An 11,306-nucleotide genomic window follows, 5' to 3' on the forward strand; every position below is an offset into this window, starting at 1 on the left:
CCGGACTGAAAAGGATCCAGATAATCAGTTTCATCCAAGAGTGCTTGGAGTTGTCCCGCCACCACTCGCTCCAACACCTTGCCCAGAAACGGGATGTTGGCCACAGGTCTATAGTTAGTGGCCATCTCTGGATCCAGTGACGCTTTCTTCAGGACCGGTCGTATTACCGCCTCCTTTAAAGGGGCAGGCACTCGGCCCTCCCTCAGAGAAGCGTTAACCACTTCCAAAATCCAGGTCCCAATCCTGTGCTTGGAGTTATTTATTAACCAAGACGGGCAAGGATCCAATAGGCAAGTGGTGGGACGTACTCTTCCAAGCACCTTGTCCACATCATTGGGCCGCAATAATTGAAATTCCTCCAATAATTTTGGACCAGACGGTGGCATTGGCGACTCCTCAGAGACCTCTGATTCATTAGTGGAGTCCAGCTCGTGACGAATCTGAGCGATTTTCTCCCTGAAATGCCTGGCAAAGTCGTCACAGCGGGCCTTTGAGGGTGGCATCGGATCTTCCTTAGGACCCGGGCAAACCAGGCCTTGCACCACTCGAAAAAGCTCCGCTGGACGGCATTGTGAGGAGGCAATGGAAGCGGAAAAAAACTTCTTTTTCGCCGCCTTCACCGCCACAGCATAGGCCCGATAGTGGGCTCTCAAGTGTGTTCGGTCAGATTCATCTCGTGATTTCCTCCACCTATGCTCTAGCCGTCTCCCAACTCGCTTCATCGCCCGTAATTCAGGTGTATACCAAGGGGAAGAGTGGACTCTGCCCGGTGGGAGAGGACGCTTAGGAGCGATCGTGTCCACAGCCCTGGTCATCTCTCCGTTCCACAGTTCGACCAGAGCCTCGACAGGAGCACCAGTCTAGTCAGCCGGAAACTCCCCCAGGGCCTTCAGGAATCCATCTGGATCCATCCGGCTCCGGGGGCGGGCCCATACAATCGGGTCCGCACTCTTATAGAGGGAGAGGCCGCTCTCGAGCACAAACCTCACCAGGAGGTGATCTGACCATGACAGGGGAGTCAAACATAAGTTCTTCACCCTCAGGTCATCCTCTACCTGCCCCGTCGTGAATACCAGGTCCAGAGTGTGTCCACGTTCATGGGTCGGGCCAATGACGTGTTGAGACAGGCCCATGGCCGTCATAGAGGCCATGAAGTCCTGAGCCGCCCCGGTCAGTCCAGACTCGGCATGGAGATTGAAGTCCCCCAGGACCAACATCCTGGGGGTCCTCAACACCAGGTCCGAGACGGTCTCTGTCAGCTCAGATAGGGAGACTGCTGGGCAGAAAGGTGCACGGTACACCAATAGAATCCCCAATCTGTCTCGTTCGCCCAACACCAAGTAGATGCACTCCAGCCCTGGTCTCAAAGGGACCGGAAGACCCGTGAGAGAGATGGAGGCTCTGTAAACCATGGTGGTTTCTTGGTGTGTGTTCAGGCCTACCCTCAGAGGCCAAAATGCTGCTAAGGCTCAGTTGCACTAGGAAGAGTTTTAAATTATGATATGCTGGCAGTTTTGGTTCAGTTCCCTTTTCCTTTGTCTCTGCCCACTGCTGGGAAGCAGCCACAAGAGTTCCTCTAAAATGATAATTTGGCTGAAAGAGGTCCAACACCCACTGCTTTAAGCCTTCCCCCATTCGGGCAAATACTTGAAGCTGGGTCATGCAATACTGTTCGTCTAGGAATTTGTTTCTTCAGACTGTAGACAGGAGACAATATCTTTCAGTTGCCACCTATGTTAAAAGAAAATTCCTTACATATAGAGAGTTAGCTCAAAAGGAAAGGGTAGGTTAAAATGGTTTCATATGATATGCTAGCTTTTGACATGCAGGGAAATAGCTTTATATATGGGGGAGTATTTGAATGTAATCATTCACCAGCATCCTGAAGGGATCTTTGTCCCAGCAAATGACAGCGCCCCTATTTCTAATCACACATCTCTTGCATCATGCTGTGTTAGCTTCTTTGCTGTGCCTCTAATATAATTTCCGTTTATTGAAGGCTTAGGAGGGTGCTTTGTTTGTTTTTAATTTTGTGTTCCAAAGAATATTAGTCAGAGGAAGATGTTGTAAGCTAGAATTTCCTCCAGTCAATGGTTTGCCATGAGGTGCAAACTTATTTTTTCAAAGTCCATGGGTTGTATTTCACGAGCTATTTATTTATTCAAAAACTTATTGGCTAGCTTTCAGGGCAGAAGCCCTCCCAGGGTAGTGTTCAACAATAAAACACACATAATAAAAACAAATATAATAATAAAAACAGTAAAAGCAACAAACATCAGCATGAAAACAACAAGCACCAGCATAAAAACAAAACCTACCACATTCAGCTGCATACCTACTCCAATAACACACAATCAGGAGAAGGCAAGTAGGTTTTTGGGACCTTCCAAAAAGCCTGCAGTGATGGGGCCTGGTGGACCCTGATGGAAATTTCTTCCAGACGTGTGGGCCTCTGCAGAAAAGGTTCTCGCGTAGTGTCTATCATGTAGTTTCCCCACTAACTCTGCTAACAGGTGGGAAAAGGAGATGAGTCCCTCTTGCTGATCTTAAAGTGTGGGCAAGGTGATACGGGTGAGGGAGGGTCTTCAAGTAATGTAATCCCAAACCATTTAAGGCTTTAAAGGTCAAACCAGAACCTTCATGTGTGCTTGCAGACTCACCGGAAATCAGCAGAGCTGGTGCAGTGTAGGCAGGATGTGCCTGCATGGCTTCTCCCCCACCAGCACTCGGGAGGCACATCAGTTGAAGTGGGTGGACCACCTTCAAAGGCAGCCCCACATGCACTCCATTATAGTAACAGAAACAGTACAGTAGACACACTCCTGGAGCCTGCAGCCGGGCAGACTTCACATAGCCTTGCACCCAGGAGAATTGTTAGACTGTCCATGTGGTCTTTAAAGTGAGGGCAACCCTATCTGAGGCCAAGTGTAAGCACCCATCCAGAGTAGCTGGGTTCCTAGCCCTCGGCATCTTTCATTTGGTACTGTCCAGAAGGATATTATGGTTAATGATACTAATGATACTATAGGCTGCTGAGAGATCCAGAAGAACCAATAAAGCCAAATTCCCTCATCCATTCCCTGGCATAAGTCATCAGCCAGGATGTCCAAGTCTGTATCTGTCCCAGAACCAGCCTGACATGGCTTTAAGATTTGAGGTATTTATATCAACTTTAAAAGAAACTGTCCTCTGTTGTTCTGCAGTTGTCAGGTGGGGAGGTGAAGAAGTGTTGCACACCTCTTTGGGTGTACAAAGGAGTCAATTGCTCCAGGATAGCTCAATTTGCTTGAACACTGCAGGCACATAAGAATCATAGGGAAGAGTCATAATTTCTGTCTTTGTGACAATAATTAAGATGGTAGATGTCCCAGCTATCCCACCAGGCTTTCTATGGTAGACCCCTTCTAAGACTCCCCAAAGATTGTCCATCTTGCATGGCAGATGATGCAACGTCATTTGGTTGAAGCATGAAGGTTCCATAATTCTTCTTTATTTCCTGATGGTGGCATTTTACCTGTTTAGGTGGAGTCACTGAAGCAGTCAGCTTGAGCTTAAGTGGACTCCAGGGGGTGGTGGAGGATGGGAAGACCTGGAGGAACGTTGTCCATGGGGTCGCAATAGGTCGGACATGACTTCATGACTAACAACAACAACAACCTGTTCATAGGATATCATGTTTTGTTGCTTTTACTTTGCTCTATAAAAATGATAGTCTTTTTTCACAGTTATTCATTTAAAATCTCCCCCATGGGTTTACCTCAAATTCAGCATTTGGATTCCATTTCAAGAAATTCTCCTTTTGGGAGGGCCTGAGTTAAATGAGCTAACATGGGGAACCTTAGACTGAATGTTTCCCTGGGCCCCCAATTTGTTCAACCCTTGAACACATACAAAAAGCAAAAGACTAACCTCAGAAACACACAGCAGGGACTAGTTATTAGGACCAGGCAGAATTTCTCAGAATGGTAAGCAAACTTTCTGGTTCTCTAGAACTCTTCATTGGGCTGAATATTAAGTAAAGCAAACAGAAAATAGGCAAACATTTCTCCTCACTATTCCTCTCTCCCTAGCAAGAAACCTGCAGGCACATTTCAAAAACATTGCAGATTAATGTGGAAATTGCAAGGGTCTATTCTTATGCATGCTCAGACAGCAGGGGGGAAATCCCACAACTCCTATGGAGTGAGAAATACTGGGAGCTGTAGGGATTTTTTCTAAGCATGTATCCGCTGGGTTCACACAACACATTGACCAACTTGGGAATTTTAACAGTGCATCGTGGTTAAAATGCCTCAGAGGGATGACCAGGCCCAGCAGGGGCTGTGGGCTCCTGAGTCCTCCCTTTGCTCCTCCTGCTGCCCTCAGTCCTCCTGCAGGCTCCCAGGAGATGCTGCAGAAGCCCCAAGATGTCTCCCGAGCAGGGCAAGCCCTTAGCACTGGACACTGCTTGACTTTAAAAAAGTGCATTTGTGTGAGCCACACTTGGGAAAGTGAAGGCAATCCGGGGTCACATGACCCCCAGAAGAGTCTGCTTCAAAGTTTGTTTTCCACACACCCCACCAATTCCCCTTTCCAAACAGGATCCCCAGGAGGGGTTTTGTCTTATTTTGTGTGTGTGTGTGTGGGGGGGGGGTACTAGAAAGCCCCAAACTGTCCCATTGGTTTTTCAGTTTACCCTGAGGGGCAAAACCTGAGGGCAACCCCAGTGGGGAGGTGGGAAACATTTCCCAGCTGTCTCTTAGTACTACCTCGGTGCTTTGGGGTGCCTGGGAAAGGTGGTTGCTTCCTAGCCTTTCTGTTGCCCTTGCCAAGGCGTTCTCTGGTTGTTCGACTTGACCATGGTTTATTTTGTTGCCTGTGTTCTGACATTGCAATAGGCCACAGTGGGTTATTACACCCTACTACAAGTCATGACTAGTTGGGGTGGTTTATAAGCCTCTTCAGGATGTCCTCTAAACTACTTTGCAGGAAGAGCAATGGGTTCAGACAACATGCTCAAACCACCATAGCTTAATCAAGCTGCACAAATCCAATTATTGGCTTGATTGACCTGCAAGTCACCCATTCCTGCACTTCCCTTTGCAATAGCAGAAGTGTTGCTTTCATTGCATCACCCTCTTTGCACTGACTGATGAACCTGTAGGATGACTTGGCTAGGGTGCTCCTATGTTTATCCCTGTCTGTTGCGTAGATGGCAAATCTTTGAAAGGGCTAGTATTTTCCATCATCCTGTCATCCAGCTTTGCGAGCCTGAGAGGACATTCACAGTTTTGCCTTTCTTCTAGGCTATGGAGTGCAAGGCTCATGGTGGCCTCCATCTGTTTCTCAAGGTGTGAAGGGTAGCTTCGTATATACTATAAATACACCTCTGAGTTTGAAAGCAAAATTTTTAAAATGAAAATATTTTTGTGGCCATTGGTATTTTCCAGGGGCCTAACTGTGTGCCTGCAGAGGTGAGCCAAATTCTCTTGCCAAGGAAAGGCTGGATTAAGAGCAGTATTGTAACTTCACTTCCAAATTATATAAATGGAGTGACTCAGGGTCAGTGGGAGAAGTCTGTTCTACCCTATGGAGTGTGGTATATCAATGGTGCCATGGCATTCCGTTTGGAACTTTAACATAAAAAGGATCTCTGTAGAACAGTGTGTAATATATAAACAGGGGAGCAACAGGCCCATTTTACAATCTGGAATGCAGAAGATAAACAGTGGAAACACAAGTCCAGTGGAAAAGCCCTCATTTAAAAGAAGCAATGCCTTTTAAAACGATGGAAACAGCTGGTCAGTGTAAAGGCCCTCTTCCGTCCCATAGTGCAGTGCATGTGAAGGGAGGAGCGCAAGCAGGGCTGCACGGAGCTCTTTTCATTTGAGCACCATGCAGAGCTTTGCATGCTGGAGGGCTGGAAAGTCACCTTTCTGCCTTCAGTAAGCCAGTAGGGTTGCCAGCTTTTGATTTAAAAATGCTGGCTCCAGGCAAAGCCTGGAAGGGCACCGGGCTGCCAGACAGAAGCGGGAAGATTAAAGGCAGTATGCAGGGAATTCTCTCTGGTCGCGGTGGCAGGAAATAGCAAACAAACTTGTCAGGTTCGCTCGTTCACTTGCTTTTAAGAATCTAATGTTTGCCAGAAAGCTATTTTATTGATCAGAAGAGTAAAAGAATGTGTAGGGTGGCCAGATACCCCTTTTTATACAAGTTGCTCTTCGGTTTGAAGAACTATCCTGTTTCATTCCAATTTAAAGCTGCTGAACCATCCACATTCAGCATCTGAACCGGCAGGCACACAAGTCACCTGGGCATCCCAGTATGGTAAGATGTCTCTTTTTCTGTTTGAATTATAACAGTTTCTCATGTTGCATCTATACATATGCATCTATGCAATAAACAGTATCACACAACGTTCCCTGCAAGAGGGGCTTCAATGCCTCAGTGGCAGAGACCTGTTTTTCTCTGTAGAGACCTGCTTTCCCCTGCAGAGGAGGGCAGGACGCACTCCAACGGAGCAAAGCTCAGGGAACCAAGGTTCAGTTTGGATGCCAGGAAGCACTTCCTGCCAGTTAGGACCCCGAGGGTGTGCAATGGGCTTCCATGGGAGGTCATTGAGGCCCCATCGGTGTGGGTGTTCAAGGATAGGCTGGACGTCCACATGGGGGGGGCATGTCGTGAGCGGAGCCGGCTGGAGCCAGGGTTCAGACTAAATGGCTGGGAGGCCCCTTCCAACTCTCTCTGTTTCTCTGTTTCTAAGTCAAAATAAACCCAGCAAAGCTGCAAAGATCCAAACATATCAGTGTTTTTAATCAAAGACTAAAAGGCTTCCATGAGTGAAAAGGTCTTTACCTGGTGCGTGAAATATTACAGTAGGGGCCGCACCTAGGAAGGACATTCCATAACCAGAGCCCAACTAAATGGGCTATTCCAAGCTTGTATATCTGGGTATGTGAAGTATTCATCAAGTTTTCTTCCCATCAAGAGACCCTTGGTTGCTTTTCTTCCTTATTGTTTTACATTTGTTCCAAAGGCATCTACTGAAGCAATTAGTGCATTTGCTCATGGAGGAAATTAGCACAGTGCATCAACTGCCCACCAAAACCAGCATCTGTACCCAATGTCCAACAGTCATCTTCCTTATGTATTAGGTGATGCAGTGCCTTCCTCACAGGCTTTCCGTCCAGGCAGCTTAGGGTCTTTCTCTGTGTGTATCTACATCTGTTTCAAGCCTTTCCACTCACCATGCTCCCTCCATAAGCAGTTTGGCCTGTGATCTACATCCAACATCAATAGCACGTCTCCAGATTCACCATCCACAGGTGTTTTCACTCTCAATGGTAAGTGATCAAATCAAACTCCTATGGGAAAAGGTGCCATTTTTTGTGGAATTCATTTGGCAGGTAACCTGCTGGTGATGTCAAGAAAATTAATCATCTCAATATGTGGAGCCAAGTAAAGCAGATAACCATTTAGGAAAGAAAATGCCAAATAACTCAATCCACTGATTCACTTTGTTCTGGAAATCCCCAAGGCCTTAGGTTTCTAATCTTGGCCTTGTTTTGCACTTCATTCCCACTCCTTTTTGAAGAGCCCCTTTGTCTTTAAGTGCAATGATAACTGAACTGTCATAGCCAGAGGAAGTATTTTTCCAAGTCCACAGCTGTACTGTCCAGGCCCATTCCTGGAATTAACTTACTCTTACCCTGAAATAGGGGCAAAGAGGTGAAAACTGGACTCAACTCTCACTGACTGACTCCAGCCTCCCAGAAATGACCTCCCTTGAGCTTTCTGATCCTGAATCCAGATGATTTCTGCTAGATGAACACCTTGGCAGCACCTTTGTAGACCTAGTGGGTGGCTTGAAAGCCAAGCAAATAAACACAAACAAACACCGTTCTGTTTCAGAACCAAACTTCAACATTATCATTTTCTAAAACCCAGCAACTCTCCTAATGTCTTCTTAAGAAGAAAGCAACTAAGTAAGAAGGACGGTTTTTGTGACTCATAAGCATCGGTGTAAGGACACTGTGGCAAAGAAAAGCTCATATATACAAACTGCTTCACTAATAAGGTGTATGTGATCATCATGTCATTCTGGAAATGGTCTGAAGTTTACGTACAAAGATTAAACGTATCTGATTCCCTGAAGCAGTGTTTAGATGAGAAGCCAGCATATGAAAGCCACTCTAAGTCCCTTAGAAGGGCAAAATATATTACAAAATAAATATATATCTTTTCATCAAGAAGTTTAATGAGGGAGTGGTAGGAAGGCATTGCCTGCATCTGACCGTTTTTGTGTGACTGACCGTTATTATTTATTTATTATTATTTATTAAAACATTTTTATGCCGCCCCATTCGCCGAAGCCTCGGGGCGGCTTACAACACCGTTATCAAACCTCTTCTTAGTATGAGCCCTCATATCTGGGACTCTTTGACAGATCTAGGAAGACCAGCTTTCTGGCACCTGAGTTTTTTCCTCAGACTATGAATATTTTTTCAGTTTTAAATTGGGTTCAGCCCAAACTTGATTTTTTTAAAAAGTTAAGTAAAATTCTTATGATTTTTGTGTTCAGAACTCCTACATGCATTTTTGTCTAGTGTACCCAATTTTGCAAGCAGTGCTCCTTATATCATGCATTTTAATTGTTATTTTCCCTTATCTGCATGTTTATATGACTGAGGAATTATTAAATCTGAACAAATGCAAATTCAGGAGAACTGGGTTTCAGGTTGCACGGTGGTTCCAAAGTGTAAAACTGGGTAAATTCACAATAAAATGCAAACTGAAGGTATTTCTCCTTCACCCCTACTGTGTGAAGAATACAAATTCCCATTGAAATGGACTATTGACAGGTCCTGGCAGGATATCCAGTTTGTGAACAAGATCCAAAATATGGTCTTGCAGACCTTAGGATATTCTGTGCTGAATGGTTCTTGGTTGCCCTGTGTAGCTCCATGCAGAATCCCCTCCTTTAGACCTTCTGTGAGATTAGGAGATGCAGAACCAGTTTTCTTACAACGATGACGTAGTTCAACAAGGGCCCGTATGTCCTATATTTCTTGAAAAGGATCTTATGACATTCTAAACGGAATGGGCCAATGAAATTTTTTGGATGGATGATGTGCTTCAGAAGCAGAGAGCGCAGATAAAAGGGGCTTTCAAGATCCAGGGAACACGAGATGATAGGCCAAGGAGGAGAGGGTCTACCTCTCTCACTACAAGTCAGGTAGTAGTAGCAGACCTCCTCCCTTGACAAGTGAAGGAAGCTACATGTGATTTGTCTGATAGGAATATTTCCCTGCTAAACTATGAGACACCATTGATGCTCTTAATATAGATCAGGAGTGCTTACAAATGAGACTTTTATCATGCTGTTATCCAGCCTCATTCACAGAACTGAATGAAGGGGCTGGGATGTTGCCATCATTTTCTCTAATATCTCCTGCTTTCCCACTTTTTCCAGTGTTCCTCTTACTGCAGCAAATAAATTAAGGGAAAATACTCAGAATAAATGCATAATACCTTTTAATCAGTAGCAGTAGAAGCCCTCCATCTGGAAGCAATGGCCCATAGCATGGATTAATAAGGGATTTTCATGGATTGATTTAGGGATTTTCATATGCTGGACTGGCATAAAGATAAGCAGGTGGGTCCTAGATGAACAAGTGGGTTCTAGCTCTAGAACTTTCCCTAGAAGCAAAAATGATGAAACTGAAGCTGTTGTGCTTTGACACATCACGAGAAGGCAAGACTCCCTGCCGAAGATGATCATGATGGGGAAAGCTGAAGGCAGAAGAAGGAGGAGAAGCCCAGCAATGTGATGCATCAACTCCATGAAGGAAGCCACAGCCTGGAATTTACAAGAACTGAGCAGGGCTGTCATGGGTAGGACACTCAGGAGAGCTCTCATTCGTAGTGTTCAACCACAGCTATTTCTCTAGCCTGTGGCTGAAGAAATCTCTGTGCATAAGGCAGCTCTGAAACCTCATTCAGAAATTAACTTGCACTGTGTTCAATGGAACTCAGCCACAGGTAGGGGTGTGTGTGTGTGTGTGTGTGTGTGTGTTATATATGATTGCAGTACAAACCTAATATGTGGCTGTTGTTCATAATCCTCTACTCCAGCTTTCTGAGCTGGTTTTGTTAAAAACACGCTTTTATTTAGCCTTCATTTATTTAACATAGACATTCAATCTTCTCACCTTGAAGATGCATTCATGACGATCTTTTAATTTCCTTTTGATTTATTGAGTGTAACTTCTATCTTCCCAACCTGACTCTAAACAGTTATAGACAGAATAGGCACCATTCTGTCCTGCACATGTTATTTGCAAACTTTTGACTGATTCTGTGATTTGCTGCAAATGATGGAGAGAGCCATGCTACAGGGAACAAGAGTCTTAAGGATGGAGGAAGCCGTGGGGTATGAGCAAACACGCATTGTTCTCGGCCGCTGATGCTCATTCTCCCCACAGTAAGACAGAAAAGAGAGGAATGAGAGTGGGCGAGAGGGGGAAAACAGACCATCTTCCCAGAAAAGGGCTGAAATTTTGTCTAAAGACTTGTGGCTCTCAGAACATGGCCAGAAACCCTGCATTGCACAGGCATGACTTCACTTGTTTCCGCAGAAGTGTTCTCTCCCATTTCTTTTGTCTGTAACTGAGAAAGGCATGAGCTCATCTTCTTGGAGCAGGAAATGAGAAAAGTGATAGAGAAACTAATATTTTTGGATATGTTTGATACCCCAACTATCTATTAAATTTAAAAAGGGCTAGAGATTTCCATGAAAGTGGGCTGATGTATCACCTTCCAGGAAATCAACATTACATCTCAGACAGCTGTTGGTTTACACCCATTCTCTCTTCAAACGCACTACATGTTCTCTCCATCTGATCCTGCAGCAAGATCTCTTTCTTCCTAGATAAGTTATTTGTTTTCTTTCCATTAACTACAGCAACACACACTTGCATCTGAAAAAGGTCTCTTTCAGAATGCACGTCTTTATTGGCCTTGGCTTACATCTTAAAGTGATGCTAGGTATAATTTTCCCTCCCCCAAAGTTTTTATTTTATTTTATTTTTAACCAAGAGGAGAGGTTCTATGGTGTATCTCAAAAATCACCCACAGAAAATGCTGTCCTTCATGTGCATACATGTATATTGATTCTTATTTCTTGGCCTAATCATTCTCTAAAAGTTTTAAGTAACACATTAGCCAACTGCTATCCATGTTAAGACAGGGCAGAGACCTGAGAGTCATGTATTCCTCTTAAATTGTCTTTGTTGATATCGTTATTTAATTGCAATGTTTTATATTGC

The sequence above is a fragment of the Varanus komodoensis genome, unplaced genomic scaffold (assembly GCF_004798865.1).
Source record: "Varanus komodoensis strain SLA01 unplaced genomic scaffold, ASM479886v1 scaffold16, whole genome shotgun sequence".
Taxonomy (NCBI): Eukaryota; Metazoa; Chordata; class Lepidosauria; order Squamata; family Varanidae; genus Varanus; species Varanus komodoensis.